The sequence below is a fragment of the Ahaetulla prasina genome, chromosome 3 (genome assembly GCF_028640845.1).
Source record: "Ahaetulla prasina isolate Xishuangbanna chromosome 3, ASM2864084v1, whole genome shotgun sequence".
Classification (NCBI taxonomy): domain Eukaryota; kingdom Metazoa; phylum Chordata; class Lepidosauria; order Squamata; family Colubridae; genus Ahaetulla; species Ahaetulla prasina.
Genome location: NC_080541.1, coordinates 152,607,775 through 152,622,158, shown reverse-complemented (window position 1 = coordinate 152,622,158; position 14,384 = coordinate 152,607,775). Strand labels below are relative to the sequence as shown.

The window sequence follows — 14,384 nt, the reverse complement described above, 5'->3', positions numbered from 1 at the left end:
CCAGTCTCTTCTTAAAAACATCCAGTGATGAAGCACCAGGGGTGAAATCCAGCAGGTTCTGGAGAACCAGTAGCGAAAATTTTGAGCAGTTCAAAGAACTGGTAGTGGAAATTTTGAGTAGTTAGGAGGACCGGCAAATGCCACCTCTGGCTGGCCCCAGAGTTGGGTGGGAATGGAGATTTTGCAGTATCCTTCCCCTGCCACACCCACCAAGCCACACCACGACCACCCCAAACCCACAGAAATGGTAGTAAAAAAAAATTTGGGTTTCACCACTGTGAAGCACCCACAACTTCTGAAGGCAAGCTGTTCCACTGGTTAATTGTTCTCACTGTTAGGACGTTTCTTCTTAATTCCAGGTAATAATAGCAATAGACTTATATATCGCTTCATAGTGCTTCACAACCTTCTCTAAGCGTTTTATAGAGTCAGCATATTTCCCCCAACAATTTGGCTCCTCGTTTTACCGACCTTGGAAGGAGTCAATCTTGAGCCGGTCAGGATCAAACTCCTAGTTGTTGGAATACAGAGTTACATGCAATACGACATTCTAACCACTGTTGCAACATAATCAAATTTGGACCAACATCCCAGTGTTGGTTTCTACATCTCCCTCCCCACCTCAAGTAGTAAAGTCATTCTATTGTGATCAGCCTTTGACACATTTGCTGACTTCTTTGCTCTCTGCTGAACTAATGCAACCACAGGAGTACCCCTGTGATGGGCGCTTACTCCAGGTTTACTCCAAAAGGATGATTGTTCCTAAAGTCAGTGCAAACTGCAATCAGAACATTGTGTGGAATTTCCGTGGTCTAAATCAATCAAACACATTATCTGTTTGGTTATGAGCTGCCTCATTTCCTCCATTTCAGTCCTATTTTGTTAATATTACAAGTTTTTCAGATTGGAAAAATAACCTTGCTTTTTTGTTGTTGTTGTTGTTGGATTCTATTTTGGTGGCGGCTGAGAGAAATTATAGCAGTCCCTTAATGGGAACAAGCTTCAAACCAATGCAAGCTTCGTCATTATATGTATGAATGATATGGGTATTGGATGCCGGAATTTAAAAAGAAATATACTGTAAGGAGGAAAAAAGAGTGTGTGCTATTGCTTTGCGTAGAAAAACAACCTGATACAGGCCTTTGGTGGAGCTATTTTATATCAACATTTGTCCTGATGATTTTAAGGTAGTCCTCAAGTTAGGACTACAGTTGGGACCTGAATTCCCATTGCTAAGCAAAGCAAGTGTGTCATGCTTGATTTTTCAACCTTTTTGCCACAGTTAAGTGAATCATTGCAGTTGCTCAGTGAATCATGCGGTTGTAAGTGAATCAGACTAACCCCATTGACTTTGCTTGTCAGAAGCTGGCTGGGATGGTTGCAAATGACCAAAAACATGTCCCCCGGTCATGAATGTTGTAAGTCATTTTTTTCAGTACTGTTGTAATTCGAATTGGCACTAAATGAAGGGCTGCTAAGTCAAGGTTTACCTGTACTAAGAAATACTACAGCATGTTTTCTTTTTCTTTTCTTTTTTAAGAAATCTTTTTATTTACGAAGGGGAGGGGGACACACACATGGAATGTGGGGATGAAGGATCAGTGGCCAGGAACTGCTTGGCATCTCTGGACGAAGAAAAAAAATCAACCTACATCTCTCCTCACTGAGCAAACACCACTGGGAGTTTCGATTTATTATTCGGCCCAGTGGGCACATTTTCAAATTTCCTCATGATTAGAAGCCCATCAATTATTTTTACCAAAAACCATGTCTTTCCCATCAAGTCAATCGCACTTGGAGCATGTGATGAAGAATTGGCAGCTGTTGGTGCTGGGATTGCTGTCAGCCATGGAGAGCAAGTCGGGCACCGAGTGTTTCAGTTTGAAATTCTCATCGGCAAAGGGTCCCCGATAGATGCTGGCCACTCCAGTGCCATCTCCATTTATAAAATCACTTCTTTGGATCATAAAATCCTTTATAACTCTGTGAAAAGTGATGCCTTTGTAACTGATGGGAGCGCCATTTTTCCTTGAATTCACCCATGCAAAATTGCCTCAAGTTCTGGGTCCTCTTGGGCACCAGGTCAGCGAAGAGCTCCACCTTCCTGCGGCCCAACTCCTGCCTGCCGATGGTGACATTGAAGAAGACCATGGAGTTGTGGGGGTTAGAAGCCAGCACCGCCATGGCGACCACCTCTCAACATAGCAGTGTTTTCATGTAATATTTTTACACTAGTTCTCTAGCTATAGAGCCCCAACCCATTTGCCTAGTATATTAACATTACACTTAATCAGGAATTCATTTCAACACATGAGAAGTCTGTTCTATATATCCACCTGGACAATCACTTTCAGCTTGTTCTCCCTGAGGTCCTGTTGAACACAAAGGTCTGAAGAGCAGCCATCTTCATTTCCAGATCATAGCAGACAAACACTTTCTTTCCCTGAATTTATTTCTGACCTAATTGTGCTGTCTTCAAAATGACCCACAACATATCTGTCATTTCAGAAGCTCTGATCTAGTTTTCAGAGTGAATCGCACGATTTCTGTATCCAGCTGTTAGTTTGGCTGATTCCTGCATTGGAAACAAAGTGACAAAGTGACTTCACTTAAGCCAGGCCGAAACGCACACACACGCGCGCGCGCACACACACACACACACACACACACACACACACACACACAGCCTTGGAAAGTACATAACTGTTGCTTTCTACCATTTCTCCTGGAAGCTGGTTACAAGAAATGGACAGGAAAAAGGGATGTAGAAATCCACTAAAAATAAGGAGTCCCAATGGAAAAATAACTCATCTGACAATGTTTTGTTTAGTCCACTTAAATGGATGATCAGTTCTGTCACTCAAGGTAGAGCATGTATTTCTCTACTGAGAAAAAAAATATCAGGTGGAAACACAGTCCCAAATGAGATGTATTTGTGGTCCAACGTACAGCCCTAAATTCCATAATGTTGTTAGTGAAAGTGAATGCATTAGCAGCAAAGGATGGTTGTAGGTTATAATTTAGACCAACATGGTATAGAACCAGAAAACCCAGCTGTATACTGTATGTCTCCTCACGTTCGCGTATGATGCTCAAACTTTACTGGAGAACTTCTAAACTGTAGTTTTTAATGGGAAGCATGGAAAAATATTGCATACATTGGGGTTAATATAATTTATATTATAAAAATGTTTTGTCTGCTTCTTTCTATTTCTTTGCATTTTTCCCTTTCATCTTTTGCAGGGATCCCCGTATATTGTAGTGTGCAGCCCCTAGCATGCTATTGATAAGCTAAATTACTGATCCAACCTACAAAACACACACAGAGAGAAGCCTCCCTGTAATGTATTTGAACTTTGGGAGGGAAATTTAAGCGGGAAACTTGCACGTTGCTGATTGGTTGAAGCCTCAACCAAAAGAGTATTTAAAGAGGGGTTTTTGCCGGTGTTGGCTGCTGGGGTCGCAATAAACTAAAGAGCTGTTGCATGTCACTGGTCTCCTGCCTCGTTATTGCCCGAACTTAACAGTGGCGACGAAGGTGGGATCTCGAGGCAGCGATCTAAGAAAAAAGAGCTGAAGTAACCAGGAATTAGCGAACCCAGCCGTTTCGAGAGGCGATGTCCAGCTACACACCGCCAGCACCATTTGACCCAGCCAAGGAGAAATGGGGGTCATACATGGCTCGTTTCGAGTGTTTCCTCGAAGCGAACGAACTACAGGGAGTCTCGGACAATCGAAAGCGAGCGTACTTCTTGAGCCACTGCGGTCCAGAAGTTTTCAATACCACAGAGTCACTCTCTGAGCCAACGCCGGTACAATCGGTACCGTGGCAAACCCTACAAACTACCCTTCAGGCGCATTACGCACCGGTACCCTCGAAGTTCGTCCAACGGTTCGAGTTGAGGCAACGGGTACAGCGAGAGGGCGAATCGATAAGCATGTACATGGCAGCATTGAGGAAAGCCGCAACCCACTGTGAGTACCGGGACTTGGAGGACTCCTTACTCGAACAACTCATTTGTGGGGTCAGGGACATTAGACTGCAAAGGCGACTGCTGTCTAAGAGCAATCTGACTCTGACGATAGCTCTGGACGAAGCCCGAGCTCATGAGATGTCTACTAAGGCGGCAGAAACACTACAGAAGCCAAACGCCCAGGGTACCGGAGCAAAGACGACACCGGTCCACAGCGAGGAAGTCCAGGCCGAATCGGAAGGTGAGGAAGAGGAAGAGGTATTCCACACCGGGAGGCTGGAAAGAGGTGACCGGGACAAGTGCGTGAGTTGTGGGGGTCAACACCAATGGCAGAACTGCAGATTTAAAGACGCGGTTTGTCGGAGATGCGAGAAAAAAGGACATATCGCTAGGGCCGAGCCCCCCAACCTTCCCGCCAAAAATTCAAACCGACCAATCAGAGCGCAGGAGCAGCGAAGCGGCCTGGGATTGGTCCATTTAAAAAGGGCGCGAAGTTAAACCAAACCACTGTAAGAGTGGGCCACGCATCGACACGACTAGAGAAGAAAATATTCACTAAAGTCCACATTGAAGGGGTGCAGTGCCAAATGGAAGTCGACACGGGGTCGTCTATCACCATTATGTCCTGGGACACCATCGTGAGAGAGTTGCCAGCCATCGCGGAACGCCAGCTACAAAACCAGAAACTGAGGGTGCAGGACTACCAAGGGAATCGGATCCCTGTTCGGGGGGTCACATCCGTCCAAGTCAAATATGGACAATTCCAGAAGACCCTACCAATCACCATCGTGAATGGAACTCTACCGAGTTTGATGGGACTGGACTGGTTTCGAGCACTGGGCATGGAGGTGACTGGGGTCCACAGAAACCACGTCAACCTCAAGGATGAACTGCTGAAGGAGTTCGAGGACGTTTTCAAGGACTGCCTGGGCAAGTACGTGGGAACCCCCATTTCGTTCAATCTAGACCCCCAAGTCGCCCCCATCAGGTTGAAGGCTAGGAAGGTCCCGTTCGCCCTAAAGCCCAAAATCGATCGGGAGATAGACAAGTTAGTGAACCAGGGAATACTAGTCCCCGTCGACCATGCAAAATGGGAGACACCCATAGTGACCCCAGTTAAACCGGATGGGTCGGTCCGAATTTGCGCTGACTACAAAGCAACGCTTAACAAAGCGCTGCAGAAAAGCGCATACCCCGTTCCAGTAGTGCAACATTTGTTGCACTCATTAGGGCAAGGGCAGGTCTTCGCCAAACTTGATTTGGCTCAAGCCTACCAGCAACTACCGGTAGACAACAGCACAGCCGAGGCACAGACAATCGTCACGCACCGCGGGGCATTCAAATGTACGCGACTCCAATTTGGGGTTAGCGTGGCTCCCGGGCTCTTCCAGAACCTAATGGAGCGATTGTTGCAAGGCCTGCCAGGAGTAGTGCCCTATTTCGATGATGTATTGGTATCAGCTGAAAACTTAGAGGAACTTGGGGTAAGACTAAGGAAAGTCTTGGGCATTTTTAGAACCGCAGGGCTTAAGGTTAAGCTAAACAAATGCCAGATTGGGGTAAAGGCTGTAGACTTCCTAGGTTACTGAATAGATGGAGAAGGGATCCATCCCACAGAGAGTAAGGTACGGGCTATTAGAAAAGCCCCAGCCCCCAAAAATAAAACAGAATTACAAGCATTCTTGGGGCTGGTCAATTTTTATGCAGTATTTCTCAAGAATAAAGCAACAGTAGCCGAACCACTACATAAGTTACTGGCAAAGAAAGCTGTTTGGTCCTGGGGCAAAGAGGAGGCTAGGGCATTTGAGGGGGTAAAAAACCTGTTATCCAGCGATAGTCTCCTCATTCAGTACAATGGCATGTTGCCACTAGTGCTAGTTTGCGACGCGTCACCATATGGGGTGGGGGCTGTGCTCAGCCATAGATTACCAAATGGAACAGAAGCCCCTATTGCGTATTATTCCAGGACCATGTCCTCTGTGGAAAGGAACTACAGCCAGTTAGATAGGGAGGCACTGGCCATAGTTTCCGGGGTTAAAAAATTCCACGAATACTTGTTTGGGCGCGACTTCGAAATAGTCACGGACCATAGACCCCTTCTAGGATTGTTAGCAGGTGACCGCCCTACACCCGTGGCACTTTCCCCCAGGCTGACCCGGTGGACTATTTTCCTGGCGGCATATTCCTACAAATTGCTCCACTGCCCGGGAAAAAACTTAGGGCATGCGGACGCTCTGAGCAGATGCCCTTTACCAGAAACAATTGAAGACCCAACCCCGGGAACACCCGTCTTACTAATTGACTCTTTGGACTCTGGCCCAGTCACATCCAAGCAAGTGGCTAGGGCATCGTACAAGGATATTACAATACGGACTGTAATCGGTTGGGTACAAAGGGGTTGGCCCGCTGCGCCGGACGAGCGTTTTAAAGACTTTGTAAAAAAGCGTTCGGAGCTATCCGTTCTCGGGGGGTGTCTATTATGGGGGGATAGGGTGGTTATTCCAGAAAAGTTACATGAAAATGTCTTAGAATTATTACATGCGGGGCACCCGGGAATTGTGAGGATGAAGAGTTTAGCAAGAAGCTATGTGTGGTGGCCCCTAATGGATAAGGATATCAGCGACAGGATAGGGAAATGCCAACCCTGCCAAGAGTCAAGGCCACTACCCCCTACAGCCCCAGTTAGAGAGTGGGAGAAACCCCAGGGGCCTTGGTCCAGGATCCACATAGATTTCGCGGGGCCGTTTCATGGGCAGACCTTTTTAATTGTAGTAGATGCCTACTCAAAATGGTTAGAAATCATACTTATGAAAAGCACAACAGCCGAAGCGGTAATCACCGTCCTAAGGCATCTCTTCGTGACACACGGCCTGCCCGACACCCTAGTCTCTGACAACGGACCGCAATTCACGGCAAACCAGTTTGAGGAGTACTTGGCGGGAGAGGGCATCAGACATGTCCTCTCGGCGCCGTTCCACCCGGCGACGAACGGACTTGCAGAACGTTTCGTTCGGAGCGCCAAGGAAGCACTATCTAGGATAAGTCCTGGTGATTGGCAAACAAAAATAGACACTTTCCTGGCCGTACAGCATAGGACACCTAATGTGACCACCGGCCGCAGCCCAGCGGAACTCTTAATGGGCAGGAAACACAGGTGCCCACTAGACCGGCTAAACCGAACTTATACGCCGGACGGGTACAAGGGAAATCCAGGGAAGACCAGAGAGATGGCAGTGGGTGACCCAGTATGGGCACACAACTATAGCGAGGGCCCCACATGGTTGAAGGGGGAGATTCTGGACATAACTGGACCCAAATCCTATATAGTAGACATGGAAGACGGCCGGGTATGGAAACGTCACATAGACCAGTTAAGAAAACGAATACCAAGTAAAGTAGAAAACAAACAACCAGACCCTGACTACCAAATGTTTGAATCTACAGCTGACTCAAACCCGAGGCGAGCGGAGGACTTATCTGAGTCCGATGAAGTCCAGCGACGCCAACCGGTTCCTCCTGAAGACGGCAGGGACAGCTCAGAAAATAATCCAGGGCCGGATGGCCTAGAGGAGGAGCTGGGAGGAACAAACAGTCCCTCCGACCAGCTCGGTTCTCTCCCAGAGAATGAACTGCGCAGGTCAGGAAGAGTTAGGAGACGCCCTATCTATCTGCGCGACTACGTAGAGTAATAACATGTAAATATTATGTAGATAGAGTTACAATGCGTTCTGGGAGGGAAGGGGTGTAATGTATTTGAACTTTGGGAGGGAAATTTAAGCGGGAAACTTGCACGTTGCTGATTGGTTGAAGCCTCAACCAAAAGAGTATTTAAAGAGGGGTTTTTGCCGGTGTTGGCTGCTGGGGTCGCAATAAACTAAAGAGCTGTTGCATGTCACTGGTCTCCTGCCTCGTTATTGCCCGAACTTAACACTCCCCCTCTTTCTTTCCCATGAATGATTGTCCAGATTTCCACATCCCAGGTCTAGTAGCTTTAGCTGAGTAGGGCCTGAGCACAAAACCTGGGTCTTCAGGCAACCGTTTAGAATAAAGAAGAACCAGGGAAACCTCACCTTGTATTTTTGTGTCTGAATTACATTACTTCTGATGATCATGAATTATATTCCAAGATGCAAAGCATGTAGCACCTATGGGGTTCTCTTTAAAGAACTGTATTCATGAAGCCCCTTCAAAGATAATAAAACAAGTTGAAATCCTCTGCTTCTGTGTTCTTTCTTCATTTTCTTCCACTGAGCCAGCTGCAAAGGTGAGAAACCTGTCACCTCCCCTGCAGGCAACCTGCAAAGTGGATGATCAGAAAGCGACAGAAATAGCCAACATTCTTTCAAATGGATTAGCAGTTCAACTCTGGTAGGTTTCAGAGGGGGTCCTTTCCCCCTTCTTCTTGTCTCTCTTCTTCCTTCAGCAATACAGACTTTCATGAATTGCAGGATTATCTTTAAATGCATAAAGTTAAACCTCCAAGGATTTTTTAAAAAAAAAAAAACATAGCCTTGCTTCTCTTCCATCCCTTCATTTCTGACTATTAATTTAAATGAGAGTCTGGAGAGATTGAACTGGAAGGGAGAAACTTTCAGCTGACAATCTTTGGTTAAATTCCCCCAAGAGAAGGTTATCTAGATGCTGTCTGATTGCGAGCAAGTGTGAGCAGTTCATGGTTGCCGACAAATCTGGAGAACATCGGAAGGGCAGAGATGCTCTGTGCAAAGAGCAGAGGGAGCAACGGTACAATAGAGTGGTGAAAAATGATGGCAAAGGAGAGTGCCATATAGAAAGCAGGCTTCAAAACTGTCTGCCCCCATCCTGTAGTTTGACAAGACAGATGCAAAACAAGGGAATAATGTCATGATATAAAGCAGGCTCACAAAATCTGACAAGATAAACAAGAATTGGAATGGAGAGGGCCACAGGAGGGAGAAGAGCAGACGTGCCAGTGCTGCCCCCTGTAAATCTGTGAGATGAAATGGTACTTTGAGGACAGGAGATGGGAACACTCAGAGGCCAGCAATGTAGATTGAAAAGGAACAGCAAAATGAAAATCCACTTTACTGTTTTCCTGTTTGATACAGCCTGGACTGAAATTCTGACAATTTGTTGTCTTTGGGGTACATGAAAGTTGTCCTTGCTTCCATCTAGCCATTGTGCTAAAATGATACCTAAACAGAGTACCATATATGAGTCCTGACATCACATTTCCAGAAGGATATTAGCTATTTAAAGATAGTTTGGAGGAAAGCAACAAAAATGATACAGGGACTTGAAGATGTACCTTATGCATACCCAGTCTGAAGAAAAGGAAACTTAGGAGAATAGCCATCTTCAGATACATAAAAGGAAAGCTGGCCAAGGATTATTCTTCATGGCTATAGAAATGAAGGACAAAAAAAATGGATATAAGTTAGATTTTATTTAAATATAAATGAAATCTAACTTATTAGATTTATATTTTATATAAAATATAAAAAAAAGTTTCCAAAGGCAAATTCTGTAAAGCAATGGAACAGCTATGAAGGCTGCAGGTTCTCCATTTCTGTTTTTATGGAAAAGTTGAACAGCAACCTTTCATGAACGGTTTTACTGAAATTCAGTACTGAAATTACCAGATGATCCTCATTTACTGTCCCTGAAGGAAAGGTTCCAACCCTATAATCCTAGGCTTTTTTTTCTTTCTTTTTTTTTGGTGTTCATCTCTTGGCTGTATCAGAATACATCGCACAAGGGGTAAAATAGATATTAAAAAAAATACTGAATTAGTTTCATTTTGACATTATTTTGGCTTTTTGTGCCTACTTGAACTTGCTAAAACTCTGGCAGTTGTGAAGCTTAAAGAAGCCCTGTTGTTCTAAAAGCTGGAAGATTATAAGAATGTAACATCAATTCTGTACCCATTCTAGTCTGGAAAAAAGAATCAGAACACTAAATACAAGCTTGATGGACATGACCTTGTAGATGACCCTTACTTCGTCAAAGACCTTGGAGTTCTCATATCAAATGATCTAAGTGCCAAAGCCCACTGCAACTACATCACCAAAAAGGCATTAAGGGTTGTAAACCTAATCTTGCCTAGCTTCTCCTCTGGAAAGATTACACCAATAACCAGAGCATACAAAACATTTACTAAACCAATTCTCGATTACAGCTCGCCTGTCTGAAACCCACACTTCATTTTGGACATTAATACATTTGAGCGTGTCCAGAAATATTTTACAAGAAGAGTTTTCCACTCCTCTGATCACAACAAAATAAATTATGCCACCAGACTTGAAATTCTGGATTTAGAAAATTTAGAACTACGCCGCCTTTGGCATGACCTGAGCATAACTCATAAAATCATCTGCTACAATGTCCTCCCTGTCAAAGACTACTTCAGCTTCAACCACAACAATACACGAGCACACAATAGATTTAAACTTAAAGTGAACCACTCCAACCTTGATTGTAGAAAATATGACTTCAGTAACAGAGGTGTTAATTCCTGGAATGCACTACCTGACTCCATGGTCTCATCCCAAAATCCCTAAAACTTTAACCAAAGACTCTACAGTTGATCTCACCCCATTCCTAAGAGGTCTGTAAGGGGCGTGCATAAGAGCACCAGCGTGCCTACTGTTCCTGTCCTAATGCTCCCTTTGGTTGTATTCAATTTGTGTGGTTATTTCATGGTTATATATATTGATGTATTTGACAAAATAAATAAATAAATAAAATAAATAAAAATAGTCCAATATTTTGTTTTTCACAGTGGCCCAAGATTCTAAGATGCTGACAGGAAGCAGTTGAAGCTATAGTCCTCTCACATTGTTGTTTCTGTATAACTGATATTGGAGGCTTGCTAGCTTGCTTTCAGATGGGAAGTAATTGACTTATGGTCTTTGGGGTTGTCCTTCTATTTATCCAAATCTCTCTTAAAGATTATCATGGCTATGGCTATACTTTGTGATAATGAATTCTCCAGATGAATTACAATATGTGCTATGGGGGGAGTGTTCTTTTGTCTATTTTAAATCTCCCTCTAATGAGCTTGACCGGATGGCACTTGTCCTAGTATTTGAAGAGAAAAAGAAAAGGTTTTCTATACAATTTGTGATTTATATATCTCAATAGCATCTTCCCATGGATTTTTTTCTAAGCTATTTTTAGCTCACCCCTGGATATTAGTTTGCAAAATTAATACACTGTCATAATATTTTTTTTCTTCAGATTTTTCTTTCTTCTAAATTTTTTGAGACAGTTTTATGAAAACAGTACCCTCTTTCCTTTTCCAGACAATGGATGGTACAAAACTTTTAAGTCTCATCAGATTTTCGTGATGTAGAAAAGACTCCTTTTTAATGAAAACTCAGAAATTTCAACATGTTTTTGTTTTTTCTAAGTTAGAAGTTCTTGAATAATTAGTTGTAGAAATATGGCTAATTAGAATGATCACAGTGATATTATTGTGCATTTTCTACTTACCGTATGGAATTGAAAATACATGTTTGTGTACATAGAAGTGAAATGCTAGGAAGCATTTTCTAGCGTAGCAGAATGCATATCTGCTTAATGTATTTAAATATTTGGGATACAGAACCTCATTCCTCATTAAACATGACTTGGTGAAAGGAGGACTATTGGTAACAGGAAAAACCTCTAAGTGATTCACTTTTAAACCTCCCTCCTCAATTATCCAATTAGATTAAGATAAAATAATTTCAATTTATTTGATACATGAAATAATCAACGAAAGTAATATTTTTAAAATAACATGGTCAGATAACATGTTTTAGTGTCAAGTTAGGAATATACATTGCATCTTTAACAAACTAGTACTTCTTCACTGAATAAGTGAAAGGTGCCTTTCAAATGCAGGCAGAGTAGCAGCCATTGCAAAACCAGATTTCCTGTGATCCAGTCCTATGAGGCAGCCATCACCAGAAGGCAAAGTCTATAGAGGTTACATATAACTTTAATAGGCAGCTAACTTAAGCATGTTGAGTAAGAGAGAAAAAAGAAAGCAAGAAAGTGGCTTCTACTTTTCTTTTTGATGGAGATAATTGGCAGAAGAAGTTTTACAAAGTTCTGACAACTGCAGCTGTCTTGTGGAAATCAAGACAAGCTTGGAGGCTAAAGGACCTTGAGAAATGTCAGAAAGGGATTCAGCATTTATGCCAAACCACAAGCTCTAAATAAAGGAAGAATATAGCTAGTCAGGTCAGCAAAGAAACATTTTGAAATTTATTAGAGCTGCTCCTTATACATGCTAAGAGGACAGTCTTTCTGATGTAACCAACAAAGGAATTCAGCAGCTTTGTTCTTTTCTCTATAACTACTTGGTCTTTGCCTTTTTCCACTTCCAAAACACAACAGTGTTCCCAGCCTTGTTCTGCTGTTAGAAAGTTTTCTCAAAGTTTTCAAGGCTACTAAATCTGCTACCCACCCAATAATTGAACCACCTTGCACATTGCCTTTAAAATATTTGTAAATAAATACTCTCTTTGTTGGCTCTTTAAAAAAAAATACAGGATATGCTGTGAAGGTCTAAGTGTGTGGTTGGGATTGTATATGAGAAACACAACCACATTTCTAAAACCTGGCTTTAATAAGCTGAAATTCACCTTTTGGGAGAAGAATAGATGCAAATATGAAAATGCCTTGCAATGAATAAATTCATATCATTATATTGGCATAACAAAATGCAGGATGTGGTAAGATATTTGGCTTTCCAAAACAGAGGAGGTAAGAACAGATCTTCTGCATGGAAAGACCAGATAATAAAATGGCTGATTAGCAAACAACACTGTGACAGAGATGTCTGCTACAGCTGAGGGCATAAACATATCAATGAAAGTAATTATCTGCATATCAGAACTATTCATAGCAACAAAGCTTTGTTCTAGCTGCATACAGCATTCTTTCATTTGCTGTTAACATCAAAAATTGATGCATTGTTACAGTTGAACAAATGACTAAAAAGAAGTCCTTGCTAAGCACTGGTGTCACTTCAATATCGTAGCATCAATTTGCTTGCAGGTTGCTGCTTGTAGTTAGAAATGTGCTCTTTATCTTTCTTTGTCAACTGTCTCATTTACTCAGGCTGTCCTATAATCCTGCTGACTGTTATGTCCTATGCAGTTTTAGGAGCCCGCAGTGCTGTAATCAGATCTAGCCAACAAGGAAATCACATGGGGGGACCGCACCCAAATACAGCTTAATGGCCAATGTGAAAGACGCAGCAAGAAAAAAATATGGGGGTGCAAACAATTTGTGCCCAGTTCTAAAATGAAAGGTGTCAGACAGTTTTGCTTGGTTTTCATTTTTCTAAAAAGCAAAATGACTTACTTTACATTTTATGAACCATGTATAAATAAGAACAGAGCTCTTGATAAATTTTTCACTCCTATCTTTTTGGGGTGCAGGGCTCGGCTCAAACATGCATACATATGTATGTATATGCATATATATTGGAGAAATTTCCAACTAAATGTTCTATATTTGATATTTGTTAGAAAATGAGTACAAAGGCACATTTTTCACAGGCATTTTTTGTATCACAAAATAATGTTCAAATTTACCAGAATGGATGTATGAGTAAGTACAAGTTAAGCTGTAAATGACTGAGATACAGACTAATCCATACTGATTTTGATTTATCAAGCAGGACAGTTTGTTTCTGTTGTCTTTTCCATATGCTACTCTATAAATTTAATGTTTAATATAGTCGTCTAAATAATCAACTTACAACCATTTGGATGAAAATTGGCATTTAAATCTACACAGATGCAAAACATACACACACATAAACTCATGTTTTAACCTGAGCGCACATTTAAAAAAGGTGTTTTTGTTGAGGGCTGGTTTGGATTATTTGGAGAGTGCAAAAATTTGTTGGTCATATTTCTCTGACCTAGATTTTGGTCCAGGAGGAGGGGATAGCACAGGTGAGTTCTCAGCCAGAATATACAAATATTAAAGATGCGAAGCATCTGAAGTAATTTCATCCTATCATTATTTGTACTTACCCGCAGTGTTCTTTATGCTAGAAGCAAAGTTTAAAACATCGTCTAGAGTTTCTCTGAATCTATGGCTATGCAACTTCAAACATTTTTTAAGTACTATCTCAGGCTTAATAAAACAACCCTGGAGACACATTGAAAATGTATTCATATTAAAAAGCCAGCATGCAGACGACTGGACCTACACTTGATTGCAAATGCACCTCTGTGCATTGTCTCCCTGAACAATTGGCAGTAACTTTCAGAAACAAGGGTAATGGCCCTCTCTTATCTGCAGGCTTAACAAAGATCGCTTTTCAAAGCTGTGTGACCAAATTAATGTGCAGTCTTCCCCCTCCCCCAAGGTATTTCCCCTGGTTTTATTAGTGGTGATAATATTGTAAGAGGGGTGTGAAACAGC

General features: G+C 42.4%; 1 pseudogene; it reads right to left on the bottom strand.

Annotated features, from left to right (window-relative positions):
* Positions 1–1,648: 1,648 nt before the first annotated feature.
* On the bottom strand, positions 1,649–14,175 carry LOC131195566 (peptidyl-prolyl cis-trans isomerase H-like; annotated as a pseudogene).
* Between the last annotated feature and the right edge of the window lie 209 nt (positions 14,176–14,384).